Source organism: Ictidomys tridecemlineatus, chromosome 1 (assembly GCF_052094955.1).
Source record: "Ictidomys tridecemlineatus isolate mIctTri1 chromosome 1, mIctTri1.hap1, whole genome shotgun sequence".
NCBI lineage: Eukaryota > Metazoa > Chordata > Mammalia > Rodentia > Sciuridae > Ictidomys > Ictidomys tridecemlineatus.
Genome location: NC_135477.1, coordinates 117,938,627 through 117,955,990, shown reverse-complemented (window position 1 = coordinate 117,955,990; position 17,364 = coordinate 117,938,627). Strand labels below are relative to the sequence as shown.

The following is a 17,364-nucleotide window of genomic DNA, read 5'->3' as shown; positions in this document are numbered from 1 at the left end:
TTTGGGGATTGGCTTATTTCAGTTAGCATGATAGTCTCCAGTTTCATCCATTTACTGGCAAATGCCATAATTTCATTCCTTTTAATGGATAATATCCAGTTAAACACACACACACACACACACACACACATACACACACATACATATATATGTATGTATGAATGTATCTATCTATATATATATCACATTTTATTAATCCATTTATCTATTGAAGAGCACCTAGGTTGGCTCCATAGCTTAGCGATTATGAATTGAGCTGCTATAAATATTGATGTGGCTGTGTCACTACAGTATGCTGATTTTAAGTCCTTTGGGTATAAACCGAGGTGTGGGATGACTGGGTTAAATGATGGTTCCATTCCAAGTTTTCTGAGTCATATCCATACTGCTTTCCATAGGGGTTGCACCAATTTGCAGTCCCCCCAATCAATGTATGAGTATACCTTTTTCCCCACATCCTCACCAACATTTACTGATAGTTGTATTCTTGATAATTGCCATTCTGACTGGAATGAGATGAAATCTCAGTGTAGTTTTAATTTGTATTTCTCTAATTGCTAGAGATGTTGAACTTTTTTCATATATTTGTTGATAACTTGTATTTTTTCTTTTGTGAAGTGTCTGTTCCTTTGCCCATTGATTGATTGGGTTATTTGGTTTTTTTTTTTTTTTGGTGTTAAGTTTTTTGAGTTTTTTATGTATCTTGGAGAGTAATGCTGTGAGGGGCAGGTGACAAAAGTTTTAGGACACTGATTTTTAAATTTTTTTTTTTTACTAAGTTTTCTTTATTAGGGCTACTTCATAGAGTAAGGCCATATGTAATTAAAAGTTGTGCACAAAGAGTGAGGGAGTCGGTTGGGGTTGTGGCAGAGCTGCAGAGTGCTCGCCTAGCACATGCAAGGCACTGGGTTCGATCCTCAGCACCATGTTAAATAAGTAAAATAAAGGTATTGTGTCCAACTACAGCTAAAAAAACTTAAAAAAAAATAAGAGTGAGGGAGTCAATTCAACAGAAGTTTTAATAGTACTTGCAAGGTGCCCAGGCAATTGTTGTCTCCTGCAATGTCATACTCAGTAGTGTTTAGTAAATGTTAATACCTTTCTCTTTTTGATATTAGCAGGATGTTGTGAGGGATGCAAAATGAACATGCATGAAATTATAAGAACTAACCAGGTTCTGAAGTTCAACAACTCGAGAGGCTGAGGTAGGAGGATGGCAAGTTTGAAGCCAGCCTCAGCAACCTAGGGAGACCCTGTTTCAAATTATAAAATAAAAGGACTGGGGATGTGGTTCAGTGGTTAAGTGCCCCTGGATTCAATCCTCACCATATACCTTCACCTACCAGAAACAGTTACATGTAGATTAGGACTGGAAGTATGATTGATCTTGAGTGAGGAAGAGACTTGGGAGCCTGTGGAGGAGTGTGTCTTGAATTTATTAAGGATAAGTGGGCTTCAGATATACAAAAGGTGAGAAGTTGCCCCGTGGAACTCCTGGGACAGTGAAGAGGCTGGCTGAACCCAGAGGCAAAGGGGGAGATCAGCTTGCTTCCACCTGGTGTTCGGTAAGGGAAGGACTGGAAGTTCATGAAGGGGTGTGTGACCTGGTGTGGGAAAGGTCATAGTAGAGGAGAGCCCAGGTAGTATTTAGGAAATTAAGTGGGCAGTCATTGACTGCAGACTGGACTAGAGCTTGGGGAGACTGGAATCTGTGGGATGATGAGAGCTGGGGTTCCCCATTGGCAGGGGATAGAGTAAAAAAGATAGTCAGGAGGCCTCGGACCATCATTCATTGAACAAATATATTTTGAGACCCTTAAGCTGCCAGGTACTGGGCGGGGCTCTGGATGCAGCCGAGAAGCAGAGTAACATAGTCTATGCTGGTGTGGAGTATGCAGCTCACTGAGGGACCTCAGTGATGATCTCACAGGTCTAGGAAGGAAATGTTGACAGTGACATTAGAGTGTACACCAGGGATCTGTTGGAGTGAAGTGTTGCTCACAAAATGGTACATGGGATGAGTGACAGTGCCGTGGAGGCAGAAGTGCCAGGGAGTGGAAACAGCCTATGCAAAGGCCCTGAAACAGAAACAGAAACAGACTCCATTGTAACTGGGGGGTGTAGTCAGGGGAAGAAATGAAAAAGCTGGTGATATATGTGACCATTGTGAGGGTAGGTGTACAGAGAGGAGGATCGACAGGAACTGGGTAGTTTGATTTGTGTGGGAATGATGGATTTGGAATTCAATTCCTGTTTATTGCTTTTCTCTTCACACCTCAATACTGGTTTGTCCCTGGAGTTCCACCTACATGCTAAGACTCATTCCCAAGGATGGCTTATTTGCCTAATTATAACTCTGTGCAGCTGGAGATTGTTTAATGTGACCTATCTGAGATCAAAGCCACAGCAGTTTCATTTAGGTGTACTCATTAAAGTGTGTCCATTTTTTTAGAGAAATGTGCCCTAAAAGCAGAATTTTCTGTTTTCGACAACTGCTTTATGCATTAAAAACTTTGGGTTTATTTTAAAAGATAATTTTTAAGAGACAATGAAATTTTTAATTATAACATAAGTACTCTGAATTCTAAAGCTTAAGATTAGTGAAGTTGTCGGGAATCAGGTTTTTTTTTTTCTCAAACATATACTTATTTCTACTGTGGAGCTTTAGCTGTTCCGTCTCCCAGAGTTCTGCATGGCTTACCCTCACCTCCTTGAATGTGCTCATGTCTCTTCTATTGAGGTCTTCTTTGACCTTCTGCACCCTGGGCTTGTAACACATACTTAATGAATACCTCTTTTTAACATGGGTTACACTTGTATTTTTCTGACTGGCTCTAATCAGGTGTTACTGTAATGCATTTTTTTTTTTTTAAGCATAGGCTTCTGTTAGCTTCTTTCTTCTGGAAAACACCTGACAGGGAGTGAAAGAAAGTCTCTAAGATACTTGGGTGTGCTACCTTGAAGTCCATGTTTTGAAGCCCATATATTACTCAAAGCCTGTGAAATTAAATTGGCAATCTTTTTTTGTTAATATTTACATAGGATAGTTGAACTGATTTTTTTTGAGAGAGAGAGAGAGAGAGAGAATTTTTTTAATATTTATTTTTCAGTTTTTGGTGGACACAACATCTTTGTTTGTATGTGATGCTGAGGATCGAACCCAGGCTGCATGCCTGCCAGGCGAGCACGCTACCGCTTGAGCCACATCCCCAGCCCAGTTGAACTGATTTTTGAATCTCTAGCAAACATAGGCCTATTGGAAGAATCTTACGTGAAAGAAAACCTCAAGTTCTAAAGAAACACTTATTAGGGGACTATTTATTACATAAGGGACTGGTAGCTCTCTCTCTCTCTCATTAACTACTAAGTACAGAGAGTGGACAAACTTAGAAAAAAGAAAGGGAATGTGAATTTTTTAAATAAAAGAATTCTCTTTGTGTTTCCCTATCTTGAAAAATAAATCTTTTACTTCAAATAATTATTACTATACAATGAATACATTGGACTAAGTTATCGTTAAGACCAATTTCCATCTTGAAAGTTGTATGTTATTCTTGTCTAAATATTCTGCTTTGGCCAGTTAATTTTATGCATCATTGTATGAATATGCCACATGTATCCCTTAGCTGATTGGCTTAGCATGTAATTTTCTTCATCCTGAGTCCTCTAGAAAGGAAATTTCTGTACTTAAATGCACAGAGGTTCTTTTTAAGACTCTGGACTCATAGGGCCAAATGTTTTCTAAATAGGCTGCACTGTAGATTAATGGTTGATGGTTAGATTACTGAGGTAGGAAAGTTGTAGCCAAATCCTGGATCTGCCACTGACTAGCCAAATGATTGAGGATTTATTTAATTCCTATTCCTTCAGTTCTTCATCTGGAAAATGGAGAATGATGACTATACATTCCACATAAGGTTGTTTTAAAGATGAACTGGAATGCCCTCTAACTGCTATAATTTTATTGTATTCCCAAATTTTCATGAGCATAGAACGTTAGTATATAAAATGTCCTTGTCAGTTTGCTAAGGAAAATACAAAGTTTTTTAAAAAAAATTACTGTTGAGGTTGCATATTTTTCTTTTTTTTTTGAGGTTGCATATTTTCATGTTGACTACTTGATTTTTCTGTAAATTCTTTTTTAATGTTTCAAACTACTTCATCATACTAATGGTTCTTTTCTTAAAATGTATAGCCTTATGGCATCCTTCACTCACACGACATGCACTTGGTATCCTTAACAGCACTAAATACAGCACTAAGGCTGCACAGTTTGTTCAGAAGGTCCTCTATGAATTTTTAGACATATACATTTATAATACGTGAATACTTTTGGTAAAAATCATTGTTTCTGATTTTATTTTTTATACTTCTGTTTTAGTTTACCTGGTTTTAGATAAAGTCTGTGAGTGGTTTATAGAATAAGTATTTTACTTGTCAAAGCAAATCTCAGAGTTGATTCCTTGGGAATTCTTAAAATATGAAAATTCTCATATCATACTTACAACATGTTGGTCATTATAATTTAAAAATATGTTCGTAACTTCCCTGAAATTTCTCCTTTCAGAAGTTGGAAATGAATCCACCTGCCCTTGAATATGGGAAAGACCCGGTAGCTTTCTCTTCTATCCTTCTCTGTATGTCTGTCCATCACTTGTTCTGTGGAAAGACAGCTGACTTCTCTCCTTAGGCCTTTGAGGTGAGGAGCTGAAGCCTCTTGCCAAGAGCCAACAGGTGATTGAGCCATTTGGAATTCAGTCCTGCAGCCCCAGGCACACCTTCATTTGACTGCAGCCCTGGGTAATACTTGACTGTAATCTCAGGAGGGACAAGGAGCCAGAACCACTTGACTTAATTTAGCTATTCCTGGATCCCCTACTTTTAGATACTGTGTGAGATAATGTTTTAAGTCATTAAGTTTTGGAGTAATGTGCTACACTGTAGTGTTATCCTATAGTTATCCTGCAGTGTCCTGTAGATGTCTGGTATTATTTAAAACTAAAATAAAAACTCAATATGACACTCTAAAACACTGATTATGCATCTGGAAGAAACTGCTTATTGAAGTAATGTAGACAAAGCCTTTGTTTAAAAGTGTGAAATGGTTTTCTTGCAGTGGCATTCTTTCATATTGTTTAAGTATTGAGAGATACAGAATTTGCTGGGCAGGTGTGGTGGCGTGCACCTGTGCACCTGTAATTGCAGTGGCTTGGGAGGCTGAGATAAGAGGATCACTAGTTCAAAGCCAGCCTCAGCAAAAGTGAGTCACTAAGCAACTCAGTGAGACCCTGTCTCTGAATAAAATACAAAATAGGGCTGGGGATGTGGCTCAGTGGCCGAGTATCCCGTCCCTGAGTTCAATCCCTGGTACCAGTGAGAGAGAGAGAGAGAGAGAGAGAGAGAGAGAGAGAGAGAGAAAGAAATATGCTGAATTTATTTGTTAGAAATCGGTTATTGAAAGTTTAGAATCAGATAGACTTGGTTTTGTGCCTTGGCCCCATCCCTTTATTGGGTGAAATTGAACTGGTTGCTTAGCCTCTGTGCTTCCTTCAGGATCCTCCCTTGTAAATAGGTAAGGTCACTGCTGCTACTAATTCTAGCATTGTTGTGAGAATCAAGTGAGAGAATGTATATTATACCAAGTTCTTATTAGTACAGTCTTGGTATATTATAAAGCCATTATATATTTAAATTTTTAAAAATACCAATACAAATATTTTCTAATATAGGGAAATGAAAATTCTGAATGAAATAATTTTCTCATATTTGAAAATGTTAGATATTTGTTTTTTAAATGATTGTAATTCATGTATTTCTACTCTTGTTCCCTGAACTTACTGCTAAGCTCCAGACATTTTATCTTATTTTTTTTTGTACCCATCAGTTCCTCTCCTGGGATAAGAAATTACTTTAGTATAAGTTCACAGCTCATTAAGTTAACTTAAGAGCCAACTGCTTCAGAGGTCCTCAAACCAATAATTTACTCTTAAGTGTGTGTTTACATCTGGGAACTCATAGCAGGGGGTTAAAGGGGAGAGTAATGGCCATGGAAACTCCCTTGCCAGTGCTGAGGCTGTCCCCTGCCTAGCTGGCTCCCAAGACCAGTTACCCAACCAAGATGCTATTTTGAAGACTGAAGAGAGCTGTTGTGCATACCACATAATGACACAGAGAATGGAGCAGCAGAAGCTCCTGAGCTGCCCCTCACATGGTAATTGAGCAGGAAGATAAGAAGCTGTGGCCAGATCTTTGAGAGAGTAGTCTGCTGCTGAGGTGGGTGGGGTGCAGAGCACTGTTTTATGTCAAGGCAGTCCATGGACTTGGGGTTTTTCATACACAGCTTATCTGTTCCAACCAACCCACAAATCTGATTTAAGTGATTTGGGTGGTGTCTTGAGTTTGGATAAAATTAAAAACTTCCCCCAAGTGACTCAGATGTACAGAGGGACTTGAGAGCCAGAGACAAGTCCTTCCTCCCTTCCAACTCACCCATATGTGTGTGCTTTAAAAGCTCACTCTGGCTGGTGTCAACTTTGCATTGCCCTTTTAAATGGTGGGAAGGAAGGAGGTTTATTTTTGTGAAAAATCACAGGCTGTAAACAGATACTGTAAAAGGGTAAATTGTTTGCTACCCTCTTGGGTTTTGATTAATTTAATGATCTGTGAATTTCTGGTGAAGCGATTTGCATTTCTGAGTCTTTGTGCTGCAGCCCTTACAGAGAAACTTTTGGGGTTTCGTATCTTAAAAATTTTCTTTGCCAGTCCTTGTGCAGTGGTATAAGATTGGAATGCTTTACTTTTTTATTTCTTTATTATTGTTAATGGTGTTGTGAAAAATTAGGTGGATAACCTTTACTTTCCTTTTTATATGGGGAAGGTGGAAGATTAATAATTCTCCTAAGGCTAATCTGATGTTTTTTTCTTTACTATAATTGTATGATAGTGCTTTATTTATTTATCAGTTCTTTCTTTCCTTTCTCAGTACTGGGGCTTGAACCCAGGGGTGTTATACCACTGAGCTACTTCCCCAGTCTTAATTAATTAATTAATTAATTAATTTTTTATTTTGAGACAGAGTCTTGCTAAGTTGCTGAGTCTGTCCTTATACTTGGGAAACTTGAGATTTGCCTGCCTCGGCCTCCGAAGTTGCTGAGATTAGTGGCTGATAGTACTTTAGTGCTTTAATAAAATGTACAATATATGAAGTTGTTTCATATATAATGTCATTTATAGATAATGTTTATTTGAGAATATAGAGTTTCCCAGACTGTACTTTGGAAGTCTTGTGATAAATGTAAAAATTATTTCACAACTCTAAGGAAACTTGGAAATCATGTAATGCAGTTACTTTGAAATATTGTCACCTGGGACTGGGATGTAGCTTGTAGCTCAGCGGTAGAGCATTTGTCCAGCATGCCTGAGGGCCTGGGCTTGATCCCCAATACCTAGCCAAAAAAAGGAAGAAAATAAAAAGTCACCTTGCAAAAACAAAAACAAAAACAAAAAAACCTATTACTGATCTTTTCCAGGCAGTTCTTAACCTTGGAGATGCTAAAAGTTATGGGAAGGGTTTGGAGCCCTGGGAATGGGACAGCGTGCTTGGTGGTATGATGTGGAGAGCACCTGGGTTGGACCGGGTCCAGGCACTATACACGTGCGTACCAGCCTTAATCCCTGGTTGAAGCTGAATCTGGCCAAATTGGAGATGGAGGCATCATCAGCAAGCATCAAAGGCTGCCGAGAGACTTTGTGAGCACAGTTATCGGGCTAAATTCCAGTGTCGAGGCCAGAACGGGTGTTGGCTCCTTGATTCAGAGTAAAACAGCGCAGGTCCCTAACAGTCCTCTAGGGTGGGGCGCTTACTTACTGATAGAGAGGAGGCAGCCTTCAGGCTTCCCTCTCCTGCTCTGGCTTCTCCCAGTGCCTGCAGGGCTGTGATTATGCTGATTAGTCTCAGTGGGAGGGAAGCGCACCCTTCCCTCTGGGTTTCTAGGTTTTGTATTAGATGCCAGGCTGAGGCCCCTCACAGGCACTCTGGGTATCCAGGTGGCAGTTTTCTCTTGTAGAATTTTTGTTGTTGTTGTTAAAGCAGGGACCCATGGGTAGGAACTTTTAATGGTGAGGTCAGTGTGGGAAGGAGGTAACAGAAAGGAAAGAATCTATCATCATCATTGCTTTTGCTTCCTTGCAGGTGATGGCTTTCCATCCCCACTGAGCTTCTACTCAGTCCCCAGCATCATGTCTGCAGTGTTTTCCTTGATGCTATGGAATCAATAACCTGCTTTGAGATCATCCCGTATTTATGATCCTTACATGCAGAATTTTTTAAAAAGTTGGTACAAGAAATTTATTTAAAAACTCTATTTTGATAGTATGTCCTAAAGTGAATGCTCATTGAGATCTTTTACATCTGAGACAGACCAGAGCCTGACAGCTGAATACAGCCTTCTGCTATATTGAATTACCCAGGGAATTCCTTTCCCCCAGAATCCTTTTTAAATCAATATTAGGTCATACAAATACGATCAGAAGTCTCTGTCTTCCATAAAATAAAATATCAAAATCAATATTAATTTTTATGCTAATAAAATCAATTGCTGAAGGTTTGATGTTCCATTGGAAGTTATTTAGAATCAGAAGTAATTTGATGTGAAGATATGTATGTAAGATTTGAGTAATTTTATGGGCTGGGTTTACAAGGCGAATGCTTCAGAGGCTGTTTCTTTGTACATTTTCAGGCTTTAAGGTATGATGCCCCTCAGCGGGTGACGGTGCCTTCCTTGTGTCTTAGTGCAAACAGCTGTGCTTATTAAAGGAATGACTAACAGGCTGAGAGGATGTAGAGCATCCTTTCATCCATCATGCCTTTGAAAAATATAAGACACCAGGGTTGAGTTCTTTATGAAAGTAGCTAGAAACACGTGTAATTGAAAGGGCTAATTAAGCCATATTAAAAAATTAATTACTTGTCTCGAGATGAGCTTACACTTTTGTTGCTGAAACAGTTAAGCTAGAAGGAGAAAGGAGTAGTGTCCAATTTTCAAAGAATTCAGAACACTTTGCCCACATTATTTCAGAAACGTTTTATTCATCTGAACACCCACCAGGAGCTGGTGAGGCCAAAACTCATTATCTCTGAGTGATACATATTTGAAAATTTGAGAGAGAAAAAATTTCACCTAAAAAATACATGGATAAAATTGGATGTGATGATTTTTGTTTTCTCCTTTTGAATTTTGTGTTCTTTGGCCTATTGGAATCTCTTAAGATGTTTATGGGTTAGGGGTTGGGGTAAAGCTCAGTGGTAGACTTTGGCCTAGCATGTATGAAGTCCTGGGTTTGAATCCCAGCACTGACCCCCCCCCCCCACACACACAAAAGGATGTCTCCTCTCTGACTTAAGATTTTATTTTTAATTCTTTTAATTCCAGTAAGTATATAATTTCAGTGGGCTAAAAGATGACTTTTTCACTTGATTATGTTTTCTGCTTTTGGTAATGCAATGTATTTTTTTCTCATAAATTAACTAGTCCAGCAGTTGGTGGTTCAGAGGATTAACAATGTAGAGCTCTAGTTTGGCTTTTCTGTGAGTTTCTTAGCCTTTTTCTTGTGGTTTCTAGAGTTGATAAGAGCGTGGTACTAACTGGGATTCTGTACTCTGTACTAGTTTTCTGTACCAAGCCCAGATTTTCCTGTACCTTCATTAGACTTTCTCCAGATTGCCCATCTCATGTTTTTCTTCCAGGTGGCCTGATTGGTACAGTATGTTTCTGTCAGAGGGGAGCATTTTTTCCTGGAAGCACCCCTTCTTCATCACACCTCCTTTCCCTTGGTCCCACTAGCCAGAACTATAGGCTGTGGAGGAAGCACCTGGCAGGCTCAGGTGGGAGGCTGCCTCTTCAGGCAGGCACTTTACCTGCTTTATAAAAAGGTAGAGCTGAGATCATATCCAGGGATCCTCTGTGCTACTTCAGTCTCTTTCTCAACATGTCATGGGCCTCTTGAGCTGGCACTGCTTAGCTGTGATCAGAACTGAGCAGCCCAGCAATTGAATGAAATTCTCAGTTTTTAATATCACCATTCTCAGCAAATATTGGGGCCTAGGGGAACACTTGTTTACTGCCCATGCTGAAATGTCTCCAAACCAAGGCAAAATCCATGACTCTTCCTTCATCTGTTTATTTATTTATTTATGCAGGGGATTGAACCCAGGGCTTTGTGCTTGCTAGGCTAGTGTTCTACCACTGAGCTCCATTTCAGCCCTTTTAAAGTAAATCTTATTTTGAGACAGGGTCTTGCTAAGTTGTTCAGGCTGCTCTTGAACTTGTGATCCTCCTCGATCTCTGGGTTTACAGGTGTGTACCATTGTGCCCAGCTGTTTTTCCTTTAAATTTTGCCTTTAAATAATTTTTTTTTGTCATTAAAAAATTCCCACTGAGATTTCAGTCTTATGGTGCTATGCCTATATTTCATTTCGGAAAAACTAAAAATTCAGACTTTGCATATAACAACTTGTTCTTTTGCTTTCCATTTATTCAAGCTTTCCTGTCTTTCGGTTAAGTTTTAGTTTTTTTGTCATTGAAATATTACATCTTTCTTTTTAAGGCTATTCCTAAATGTCATATTTTTGGTTGTATTTTGAATGTAGTTTTTATTGCATTCCATTTTTTTTAAGAAAAGAAAATTGTTGGTTTATAGGAAAGTTGAAGAGAATTGTTTATCTTGTATTTTTTTATTTTACCAAACTTTACTATTGACTCCACTTAGTTTTAGTTGGAATGCTTTGGGATTTCTTGAATAGTTCAAGTTTTTCAAGTTGTTCTTTGTTTGGGAATCATCCCTTCCTTACGTATCTAAATGTCATTACAATGAAAACAAATTCTGTATGACTGAGGAGTGTCACTTACCTTCTCACATACTTATTTCTAAGAATCCTCTGTGGACAGCACTGACTCATCTTGGTTGGTGTTTATCACCTCTTATCGGAGACTTTTCTTTCCAGCTCTTCCGGGTCACTTCTGACTTCTTATTACTGCTTTGACGTGTTTCCACTGGACTTGGCTTTACCCCAAAGCATAGTTTTTCCTATTCAAATGTGGATTGGGTATAATGAGATTTATTTATTTCTTCAGGTTTGAGAATAACATGAATAAAATATATGTCAAAGCAGGACATGGTTCTCTTTTAATCCCAGCTACCTGGGAGGCTGAGGAAGGAGGATGGCAAGTTTGAGGCCAGCCTGGGCAACTTGGCAAGACCCTGTCTCAAAATAAAAAATGAAAAGGGCAGGAGATGTAGCTCAGTGGTAGAGTACTTGCCTAACATGCAAAAGGCCCTGAGTTCAATCCTCAGTACTAGGAAAGGAAATTTGACACTAGGACGTCAGACACGTCTGCTCCCAACACATTACATCTTTTAGCTACTTTCCTTTCTGCTGCCCAGTTACCAGGCCTGTTCCTTCACTCTCCACCCTAGGTGAGAGTCTCCTCTCCTGTCTTTTTTGGCTGGGTTCCTAGGCACCAGACAAGTCTCTGACCACCCTCAAAAGACCCTGGAAGAGATACTTCTGCTTTATAAGTATTTAACACTCCAATCTGAATAACTTGACTTGAATTACTCCACTGGGTCAGAATTTTTTCCAATCTAAAATGCAAGTTCACCAAAGGGCTACTCAAAGGATAGATTACAACAATATGATAATAGGGTCTTTCCCACTTTCTAGTAGTTGTATCTCTTCTAACTACCACAGGTTAGAGGTTTTTTTCTTTTTCTTTTGGTACTCATGATTCAATCCAGTGACACTTTACCACTGAGCTATATTCCAAGTCTTTTTTTGGTAGCAGGGATTGAACTCAGGGGCACTCAACCACTGAGCCACACCCCCCGGCCCTATTTTGTATGTTAATTAGAGACAGGGTCTCACTGAGTTGCTAAGTGCCTCTTCAGTTGCTGAGGCTGGCTTTGAATTCAGTATCCTCCTATCTCAACCTCCTAAACTGCTGGGATTATAGGCCTGCACACTGTGCCTGGCCCAAATCCTTTCTATTTTTTTGAGATAGGATCTTGCTAAATTGCTTAGGTCCTTGCTTAGCTGCTGAGGCTGACCATGAACTTAGAATCCTCCCGCCTCAGTCTCCCTGATTGGTTGATTAGAGTTTTTGAATGATGTGCAGAAATGGTGTTGACTAATTGAAATGGCTTATGTGTTGCTCTTTTAATATGACTAGATTCAGGTGAAGAGTGTTAGGTTAAAGAAAGAACTTTCTCCTCTTAATTTACCAAGAATTTAAAAACATTTAGAATGGGTGTTAAATTATATCAAGTGTCTTTTTAAATACTGAGTTGTTTTTCTTTCTTTCTTTCTTTCTTTTTTTTTTTTTTAGTTAGTCTTTTTTTGTGTGTGTGTTGCTGGGGATTGAACCCAGGGCCTTATGCATGTGAGGCAAGCCCTCTACCAACTGAGCTACATTCCCAGCCCCTAAACACTGAGTTTTTAAGATTTGGCTAATTGATATAAAATACATATTCTAAATATCTTTTAAAAATACTTCTATTCCTGAAGAAATACTACTTCAGGGCATGCCATTGGATGTAATTTGTAAGCATATTATTTAGAATGGCTGTAGTAGCTTTTTGTCACTCTCCTTTTAAGGGAGATTGCCCAGTCTGCTGACATTCCTTCACTTTGGAGGATGCCTTTTTCACAAAATGGAAGTACATGGGTGAGTAACTGAGGCTTAACTTCCCAGGCCTTTGAATATTAGTGTTTGGAAAGTTTTCAGGCTGAGTTTGGTTATAGCAGTACTGAGTTCGGCAGCAGTACTGAGGCATGTGCTGCCTTTGCAGTGCCAAGGCAGCATCCTAACTTCAGTACTCAACCTTGGTCACTGCTTCTGTAACTTGACCTTCTTTGGCCTTTGCTTGTTTTGCAAACCTGTTTTTTCAGTTCATTCTGGAAGTTGTCAGTATGCTTCCAGAAAGTGGCTTCTCCGCTTAGGTTTGCTAGAACCTGACTGGTATAATAGCATAGTGGGATGGAATATGAACAGATCTTGGTTCAAATTCTGGTGTTTTCAGTGACTTTGGGTAAACCACAACCTTTCTGAACCTCATTTATAAAACCTTTCAGAGGAGTAGGAAGAGTAGCGATAATGTTAGCTAAACATCATTTCTCACAGCAAGCAGTCAGTGAACTATCAGTAATTACCATTACTTACAAAAATTCCATAATAAATCAATAATGCTTTATCTACAATCCTGAAATCCTCGCTGTTTTGAGAACTTAGACTTTTTTCCCCCAAAACTTTTGATTCTAAAACTTGACCTGAAGTGGGTATATTTGAGGGAAAGACCTATCTCTGATGTGAGGCAATTCATAGTCTTTATTGATTGTATTTAGTGTAAATAATCATGAGATTTTGCAGCAGAAATGTCATAGCTACCTCAGACTCTCTGAGGATATGTGAAATATCTTGGAAATGCCCAGAAGGTACCTTTTTGAAGTTAAAAGTTCTCAAATCACTTTTTTTTTTTTTTAATACTGCAGATTGAACTCAGGGACACTTTGCCACTGAGTTACATCCTCCAGTTTTTTTTTTTTAATTTTTTGAGATTGGTTCTTGTTAAGTTGCTTAGGGCCTTGCTAAGTTGCTGAGGCTAGCCTTGAACTTTCTCCTTCCTCAGCCTCCTGAGTTCCTGGAATTACAGGTGTGTGCTCTGTGCCTGGCTCAAAAGTTCTCAAATCTTTCTTTAAAAAAATTTTTTTTGTTGTTGTAGATGAACACAATATCTTTATTTTATTTTTATGTGGTGTTGAGGATGGAACCCAGTGCCCTCCGCGTGTGAGGTGAGCACTCTACCCCAGCCCAAAAGTTCTCAAATCTTGAACCACATCTGGCTCCATGAATTCTGGGTAAGAGATTTGTGAAGGATTGATAATGTATACTGTCCCTCTTACATAAGGAATTTCAATATGGTCTGGAGGATGATCTCAATGCATCTGGGTCCTCTGGGTGAATGAGATACATGCTTCTTCTCTTTTCCATTTGGTTGAGGTGTGTGTGGGTATAGTGGTTTTTCTGACTGTTGTGGGAACCAAGTTTATGCCAGCATCATAAAATTAATTGGAGATATTTCAGGGTTTTTTTTTTCCTGTGCCTTGTGGTAGATTTTGTAAGTAGAGATGGACTGCTCTTTGACACTTTCACAGAGTACATGTTCAAGACTATCTGAAACTACTCTTTTGCTTTTCCTTTCTTTGATATTATTCTCTCAGTACTTAAAAAAAACTCCCTTAATAATCTATTTCTACATAGATTCAAATATTTCTACATAAATTCTTCCATTGGCCAAATAATTTTCAAGAGTTATTATTATGGATGAGAAAATGCAAGCATCTGCCTTATTTCTCAGTGATTATTTTAAATTATTTTATAGACTACCATGAATAGTTATAACAACATCTTGTTTTATGAAACCATTTTAATAAAATCTTATTGAACAAGCAGGGGTAGAGGGAGCAGCATCTTTAACTATAGGTAAATATATACCATTGATGCTTTTCTTTTTGGTTCTGGGGATTGAACCCACGGTGCTTGACCACTGAGCTACATCCCCAGTCCTTTTTATTTTTTTATTTTGAGACAGGGTCTTGCTAAGTTGCTTAGGTTCTTGCTAATTTGCTGAGGCTAGTTTCAAATTCTCAATCCTCCTGCCTCAGCCTCCCAAATCACTGAGATTATAGGTGTGTGCTATCAAACTATGCCCTTAGATACTTTTCTTACTCATCCTTAATTGTTTTCAGCCTCCTTCTCCTCCTCCTCCTCCTCTTCTTTTTTTTTGTAATGATCATAAGTTTTATTTCTCTGGCAAAGAAATCCAGAGGTAACTTGGGGTTTACATTTCTTTTTTTTTTATAGTTATTTCTTCAAGAGTTTAGGTGCCCCCATTGCCCTTACAAGCTAGTTGCAAACTAGTTTTGATCAACTATTACTTATTAAAAAAATCTTCACTTCTTTGTGTGTGTGAAAGGTATTCATTAAAAAATACACATAAGCAAAAAGCAAAACAAAACCAAAACTTTACACCACACAGAAATAAGCACAGTTAAGTCTGAGATATGTATGTATGTATACACACACACAATTTGGAATTGTATCCTACATATGTGAGCTGATACTAAATATGCTGCTTTGTAACCTGTTATGTTTTTACTGTACATATAGAATGAACATATTTCCATGCATATGTGTGAAACTTTCCAATTGAAAAATAAACCTGGAAAGTAGGTTAAAATCCAAAATCCAATAAAATGCTGATAACAAACTACCTAAAACAATACTGCCATGTAATTAAAAGTAAAATGAAAGTTAAAGATACATCAGAAAATGCTAACATAAAGAAAGCAGGGGCTCGATTTTAATATCAGATAAAAAGGAATTCAAGGCCTGAAACACACAGGATAAGGGCAGCTGCATGAATTCTTTGCTTCCAATGCATTATCATGAACTTATTTCTTGCTCTTTTGATATCTTCCCTAAGCCTTTCCAGCTCATCTACTCCTCTAATCATTTCTTGAGGGTCCAAATGCCTTCAGGTGTGTCCTCTTTAAATCCTTGGCCAGGTTGGGCAGGCCCTCCTCCAAGATTTCCTTCTGCTTCCTGGCTTACACCTTCTTGGGAAGGTTGAGGATTTCTTTCTGGTTCCTGTGGTACATCTTCTGAAGGATGGTCTTCTTCTGCCTTTGGCATGTTCTGTTTTCCTTCATTTTCTTCACATGACTTTGGCATGTCGATTTTTTTTTTATTATTTCCTTTTGGAATAAATTAATCCTGCAGGAATCCAGGAGATTTTCTTTCCTCTTCCCTCACCTCGATTTCTGTCGTGCCCCAAAGACAAAGAATCCTGAAAGGATCCTGGGTACTTTTCTCCTTCTCCAGCAGAATCGAGCTGCTTTGGAGAAACAGGGCCTGGACTGTAAAGACTTCTGTACATGTCAACTCTCTGTCAGTCACTTCTAACTAATCTAACTCTGGTCTTAGCCTTTTGCTGAGTCTGAGATCATGGTCTCTCTTGAGTATAGTACTGCTGACCACAGCTTTTCAGAATGACTGGGATTTCACGTAAGAGCTGAGCATCTTTCCATGCAGTTTGCCATTAGTGAGATTTCTTTTTCCCTCAGAAAGCAGGATTAATTAGGCACGTGAGCATTTCATATTTCTCTTTTCTTTGCTCCATTAGCACCAAACTCCCAGGCTGCTCAGAGTGTTGTCCCAGACCCGCCTTTTCTCCTAGTAACCTGTATCCTCTTCTGTTGCATTTCTTTAGCCTTGGCCTTTGTGTTTCTGTTTTTAACCCAAACTGGACTTTATGAAGGATGAGTTTAGACTGTCGTCCTTTTCTCAAAAGTACTGAATGTTATGCTGTAGTTTTATTGGTGGCATATAGGATCTTATTTTGTGATAAAGGAATTTTAGATGTTTAGTAGATATGAGGAAACTAAGGAAGCATTTAGTAAAGTTCTAATTATTTTAAGATAAAATGCTAAATGTTTGAAGGGAGATTCATCTATTCTTTGCTTTTCTTTTGATACTGAATGTCAGTGGGCTGGTTTAGTCCTCCTGCCCCAATTACCCAACATGTACGTGTCCCATAGATAATGAGTATCTACAAAGAGTAGTAGGGAGTTCTGATCTGGTGCTTGCCCACTGTGCTTTGTCAGCTGTGTGAAGGTGTTTGTATATGTGCACTCCTGTGTATACCTTCTCACACCTGTATACTCCTTCATATCTCTACCCACCTACAGACTACCTAATCCATGGGAGAAATGGTATAGACGAATGGAAAACACACCACAGTGGAATGACTTCCAAATTCAGCCCCTGATGTCAAATTTGTGCTGGTTAAAATTAGACTTAAACCTACTAAAACACTTAAACCAGTGTCTTCCATGATGAAAGCTGCTCTTCCAGACCTTTTTTAAAAAAATTAATTAATATATTTTAATTAGGTATATATGACAGCAGAGTGCATTTTGATTCATTGTACACAATTGCAGCACAACTTTTCATATCTCTGGTTGTACAGGAAATAGCATCACACCATATGTGCATATACTAGGGTAATGATGTCCATCTCATTCCACCATCTTTCCTGCCCCTGGGCCCCTCCCCCCACCTCCCTCCCAGGTTTCCTGTTACATTGGAGCAATTACATTACTGTGTTCAGCTGAGCATCATTGAAGAAGGAAGCTCATTGCTAGAGAACATGTACAAAAAAATGGTCTCAAACCACTGGGCATAGATTCAATGTTTCAGGGTTCACTTCAGAGGCATCCAGGATCTGAGAGGAGAGACCAGGAGTAGC

At 38.8% G+C, this 17,364-nt stretch overlaps 1 protein-coding gene and 1 pseudogene across 2 annotated transcripts in view; one reads left to right on the top strand and one right to left on the bottom strand.

Moving 5' to 3' along the window:
• The window catches only part of Epb41l4a (erythrocyte membrane protein band 4.1 like 4A), a 231,495-nt gene that overhangs the window by 18,334 nt on the left and 195,797 nt on the right, over positions 1-17,364 (top strand). The window lies entirely within an intron of this gene.
• Positions 15,372-15,858, bottom strand: LOC101957343 (transcription elongation factor A protein-like 8; annotated as a pseudogene).